The sequence below is a fragment of the Sebastes fasciatus genome (assembly GCF_043250625.1).
Source record: "Sebastes fasciatus isolate fSebFas1 chromosome 11 unlocalized genomic scaffold, fSebFas1.pri SUPER_11_unloc_2, whole genome shotgun sequence".
NCBI lineage: Eukaryota > Metazoa > Chordata > Actinopteri > Perciformes > Sebastidae > Sebastes > Sebastes fasciatus.
The window spans coordinates 105728-112778 of NW_027428120.1; positions in this window are offsets into that span (position 1 = coordinate 105728).

The following is a 7051-nucleotide window of genomic DNA, read 5'->3' on the forward strand; positions in this document are numbered from 1 at the left end:
TTCTCCTCTAGGTTTGTTTCCCTCTCTCTTCCTTCAGGGTCCTAATGCAGCAGCTCTGAGAAAACTCACCAAAACACGTCTAACATAACATTTATTTAAAAATGAAGCATATTCATATATTTACATATATATATATATATATATATATATGTATATATATATACAGTATATATACCTTCATAATGACCGAACTAATACACACACACACACAGACGGAGGCGCCCCGCCCTGTCAGATAAGGGGGGCGTGGTCTGCTGGTCTGCTGGCCTTCAGGCCTTCAGGCTGACAGGATGATGAAAGTTAGTTTGGATGTTGATGAAACAGCAGCGACCGTTTCCTCTGAATCTGACTGAAGCTGATAGAGACACACACACACACACCCCTCACACACACACACACACACACACCCCTCACACACAGACACACACAGCTGTATTATTACATCAGTCGTGGCGGTGGTCGCTGTCAGGAATATGAACATGAACGTGAACGTGAACGTGAACGTGAAGGCAGTATCTGAATATGAACATGTTGAAGTGGTTCCAGATAAACCAGCGTGTCTGTTTCAGCTCGTCAGACTTCAGGACGTCACAGTTAAAGTTTAAATAACATTGTGAGTGTTTGAAGGAAGCTGCAGAGCAGGATGAACAGATCCAGTTTCCATAGTTTAGTTGATCAATGTGAGCGGTTCATGTAGAGCTCCCCCTGCTGGACAGACTGAAGTAGTCACAATGACGTTATGGATATCTCTAATGTTAATTCTAGAGAAATGTGACATAAATTGATATTTCTGCTTTAATTAGCATCTTTATTTAGTTATCTTTAATTCCCTTATTTATTTATTTTCTCTTCTGTTTAATTTTCCCTTTTATATGGCCTTATTTTTATAATTTTTTTAATTTATCTATTTTTTATTTATTTATTTTTTTTTGCATTCGTTTTTTATTCATTTTATATTCATTTTTAAATGTGTGTATTTGTTTATTTATTTATTTTTTTAAATGTGTGTTTTTATTTATTTTATATTTATTTTCTTAATGTGTGTATTTATTTATTTATTAATATCTTTCACACTTTACCGAACTATCCAAGTTAGCAACAGTTACATATATGTGGACTAAGAGTTCTGACTAGTCACAGTGTAGTTCTAGATATCTCTAATGTTGAGTCCTGATAGTCAAGCCGAGCTGTTAAATATTAAAACAGGTCGCCAGAGACCCACTTTATGATAATCACATGCAGTTTGGGGCAAGTCATAGTCAAGTCAGCACACTGACACACTGACAGCTGTTGTTGCCTGTTGGGCTGCAGTTTGCCATGTTATGATCTGAGCATATTGTTTTATGCTAAATGCAGTACCTGTGAGGGTTTCTGGATCAATATCTGTCATTGATTTGTGTTGTTAATGATTTATATTTTTTATATTTATTTATTTTATCTATTCCATTTTTTCTTTTCCATTTTCATTTTTTTTCCCATTTATTTATCTATTTTTTTATTTTCAATTATTTTATTTTTTATATGTATTTCTGATTTTCTATTTTTTCTATTTATTTATTTATACATTTTTCCTTTCCATTTTTATTTTTTATTTATATTTATTTATCTATTTACTTATTTTTTATGTTTATTTATTCATCTATTTATCTATTGTATTATACATAAGTAAGTACATATACTACATATACATTACACATAAGTACCTGTGAGGGTTTCTGAACAATATCTGTCATTGTTTTGTTTTAATTAATTTATCCATCCATCCATCCATCTTCAACCGCTTATCCGGGATCGGGTCGCGGGGGCAACAGCTCCAGCAGGGGACCCCAAACTTCCCTTTCCCGGGCCACATTAACCAGCTCTGACTGGGGGATCCCGAGGCGTTCCCAGGCCAGAGTAGAGATATAATCTCTCCACCTAGTCCTGGGTCTTCCCCGTGGTCTCCTCCCAGCTGGTCGTGCCTGGAACACCTCCCAAGGGAGGCGCCCAGGAGGCATCCGTGCTAGATGCCCGAACCACCTCAACTGGCTCCTTTCGACGCAAAGGAGCAAGGACTCTACTCCGAGTCCCTCACGGATGACTGAGCTTCTTACCCTATCTCTAAGGGAGACGCCAGCCACCCTCCTGAGGAAACCCATTTCGGCCGCTTGCACCCGCGACCTCGTTCTTTCGGTCATGACCCAACCCTCATGACTATAGGTGAGAGTAGGAACGAAGATTGAACGGTAGATCGAGAGCTTTGCCTTCCGGCTCAGCTCTCTTTTCGTCACAACGGTGCGGTAAAGCGAATGCAATACCGCCCCTGCTGCTCCGATTCTCCGACCAATCTCACGTTCCATCGTCCCCTCACTCGCGAACAAGACCCCGAGATACTTAAACTCCTTCACTTGGGGTAAGGACTCATTCCCTACCCGGAGTAGGCAATCCACCGGTTTCCTGCTGAGAACCATGGCCTCAGATTTAGAGGTGCTGATTCTCATCCCGACTGCGTCACACTCGGCTGCGAACCGATCCAGTGAGTGCTGGAGGTCGCAGACCGATGATGCCAACAGGACCACATCATCTGCAAAAAGCAGCGATGAGATCCTCAGCACACCGATCTGCAAACCCTCCTCCACCCGACTACGCCTCGATATCCTGTCCATGAATATCACGAACAGGATTGGTGACAAAGCGCAGCCCTGGCGGAGGCCAACCCCCACCGGAAACGAGTCCGACTTATTGCCGAGGATCCGAACACAGCTCTCGCTTTGGGCGTACAGGGATTGGATGGCCCTGAGAAGTGCCCCCCTCACCCCGTACTCCCGCAGCACCCCCCACAGTATCTCCCGGGGGACCCGGTCATATGCCTTCTCCAAGTCCACAAAACACATGTAGACTGGATGGGCATACTCCCAGGCCCCCTCCAGGATCCTTGCGAGAGTGAAGAGCTGGTCCGTTGTTCCACGGCCAGGACGGAATCCGCATTGTTCCTCTTCGATCTGAGGTTCGACTATACTATATAATTAATTTATATATTTATTTATTTATTTATCCATCTATTTATTCATTTTTTTTATCCATTACATTTTTTCTTTTAATTTTTCTTTAATTTGTTTTTTACATTTATTTGTCTATTTCTTTTATTTTTCATTTTCATTTTTTAATATTTATTATGTATCTATTAATTTTTCCTTTCCATTTTTATTTTTCATATCTATTCATCTATTTATTTATTTATTTATTTATATATTGTATTATACATAAGTAAGTACATATATTACATATACATTATACACAGTACCTGTGAGGGTTTCTGGACAATATCTGTCATTGTTTTGTGTTGTTAATTGATTTACAATAATTAATATATACATACATTTACATAAAGCAGCATATTTGTCCACTCCCATGTTGATAAAAGGATTAAATACTTGACTAATCTCCGTTTAAGGTTCATTTAGAACAGATAAAACACATGTGAGATTAATTTGAGATTATTTGACAGTATTTTTACACTGTATATAGTATATATACTGTGTTTATACAGTATATATACAGTGTTTATATAGTATATATAGTGTTTATACAGTATATATACAGTGTTTATATAGTATATATAGTGTTTATACAGTATATATACAGTGTTTATATAGTATATACTGTGTTTATACAGTATATATACTGTGTTTATATAGTATATATAGTGTTTATACAGTATATATACAGTGTTTATATAGTATATATAGTGTTTATACAGTATATATACAGTGTTTATACAGTATATATACAGTGTTTATATAGTATATATAGTGTTTATACAGTATATATACAGTGTTTATATAGTATATATAGTGTTTATACAGTATATATACAGTGTTTATATAGTATATACAGTGTTTATACAGTATATATACAGTGTTTATACAGTATATATACAGTGTTTATATAGTATATATAGTGTTTATACAGTATATATACAGTGTTTATATAGTATATATAGTGTTTATACAGTATATATACTGTGTTTATATAGTATATACTGTGTTTATACAGTATATATACTGTGTTTATATAGTATATATAGTGTTTATACAGTATATATACAGTGTTTATATAGTATATATAGTGTTTATACAGTATATATACAGTGTTTATATAGTATATACTGTGTTTATACAGTATATATACTGTGTTTATATAGTATATATAGTGTTTATACAGTATATATACAGTGTTTATATAGTATATACTGTGTTTATACAGTATATATACTGTGTTTATATAGTATATACAGTGTTTATACAGTATATATACAGTGTTTATATAGTATATATAGTGTTTATACAGTATATATACAGTGTTTATACAGTATATATACAGTGTTTATATAGTATATATAGTGTTTATACAGTATATATACAGTGTTTATATAGTATATATAGTGTTTATACAGTATATATACAGTGTTTATATAGTATATACAGTGTTTATACAGTATATATACAGTGTTTATACAGTATATATACAGTGTTTATATAGTATATATAGTGTTTATACAGTATATATACAGTGTTTATATAGTATATATAGTGTTTATACAGTATATATACTGTGTTTATATAGTATATACTGTGTTTATACAGTATATATACTGTGTTTATATAGTATATATAGTGTTTATACAGTATATATACAGTGTTTATATAGTATATATAGTGTTTATACAGTATATATACAGTGTTTATATAGTATATACTGTGTTTATACAGTATATATACTGTGTTTATATAGTATATATAGTGTTTATACAGTATATATACAGTGTTTATATAGTATATACTGTGTTTATACAGTATATATACTGTGTTTATATAGTATATACAGTGTTTATACAGTATATATATACTGTGTTTATACAGTATATATACTGTGTTTATATAGTATATACAGTGTTTATACAGTATATATACAGTGTTTATATAGTATATATACTGTGTTTATATAGTATATATAGTGTTTATATAGTATATATACAGTGTTTATACAGTATATATACAGTGTTTATATAGTATATATACAGTGTTTATATAGTATATATAGTGTTTATACAGTATATATACAGTGTTTATATAGTATATACTGTGTTTATACAGTATATATACTGTGTTTATATAGTATATATAGTGTTTATATAGTATATATACAGTGTTTATATAGTATATATAGTGTTTATACAGTATATATACAGTGTTTATACAGTATATATACAGTGTTTATATAGTATATATACAGTGTTTATATAGTATATATACAGTGTTTATATAGTATATATACAGTGTTTATATAGTATATATACAGTGTTTATATAGTATATATAGTGTTTATACAGTATATATACAGTGTTTATATAGTATATATAGTGTGTTTATATAGTATATATACAGTGTTTATATAGTATATATACTGTGTTTATATAGTATATATACAGTGTTTATATAGTATATATACAGTGTTTATATAGTATATATAGTGTTTATACAGTATATATACAGTGTTTATATAGTATATATACAGTGTTTATATAGTATATATAAGTGTTTATATAGTATATATACAGTGTTTATATAGTATATATACTGTGTTTATACAGTATATATACAGTGTTTATATAGTATATATACAGTGTTTATATAGTATATATACAGTGTTTATATAGTATATATACAGTGTTTATATAGTATATATAGTGTTTATACAGTATATATACAGTGTTTATATAGTATATATACTGTGTTTATACAGTATATATACTGTGTTTATATAGTATATATACAGTGTTTATATAGTATATATACAGTGTTTATATAGTATATATAGTGTTTATATAGTATATATACAGTGTTTATACAGTATATATACAGTGTTTATACAGTATATATACAGTGTTTATATAGTATATATACAGTGTTTATATAGTATATATAGTATATACAGTATATATACAGTGTTTATATAGTATATATACGTGTTTATATAGTATATATAGTATATACAGTATATATACAGTGTTTATATAGTATATATACTGTGTTTATACAGTATATATACTGTGTTTATATAGTATATATACAGTGTTTATATAGTATATATTATGTATATACAGTATATATACAGTGTTTATATAGTATATATACAGTGTTTATATAGTATATATACTGTGTTTATATAGTATATATACAGTGTTTATACAGTATATATACAGTGTTTATACAGTATATATACAGTGTTTATATAGTATATATACAGTGTTTATACAGTATATATACAGTGTTTATATAGTATATATACAGTGTTTATATAGTATATATACTGTGTTTATATAGTATATATACAGTGTTTATATAGTATATATACAGTGTTTATATAGTATATATACAGTGTTTATATAGTATATATACAGTGTTTATATAGTATATATACAGTGTTTATATAGTATATATACAGTGTTTATATAGTATATATACAGTGTTTATATAGTATATTATACAGTGTTTATATAGTATATATACAGTGTTTATATAGTATATATACAGTGTTTATACAGTATATATACTGTGTTTATATAGTATATATACAGTGTTTATATAGTATATATACAGTGTTTATATAGTATATATACAGTGTTTATATAGTATATATACTGTGTTTATATAGTATATATACAGTGTTTATATAGTATATATACTGTGTTTATATAGTATATATACTGTGTTTATATAGTATATATACTGTGTTTATATAGTATATATACAGTGTTTATATAGTATATATACAGTGTTTATATAGTATATATACAGTGTTTATATAGTATATATACTGTGTTTATATAGTATATATACAGTGTTTATATAGTATATATACAGTGTTTATATAGTATATATACAGTGTTTATATAGTATATATACAGTGTTTATATAGTATATATACTGTGTTTATATAGTATATATACAGTGTTTATATAGTATATATACAGTGTTTATACAGTATATATACAGTGTTTATATAGTAT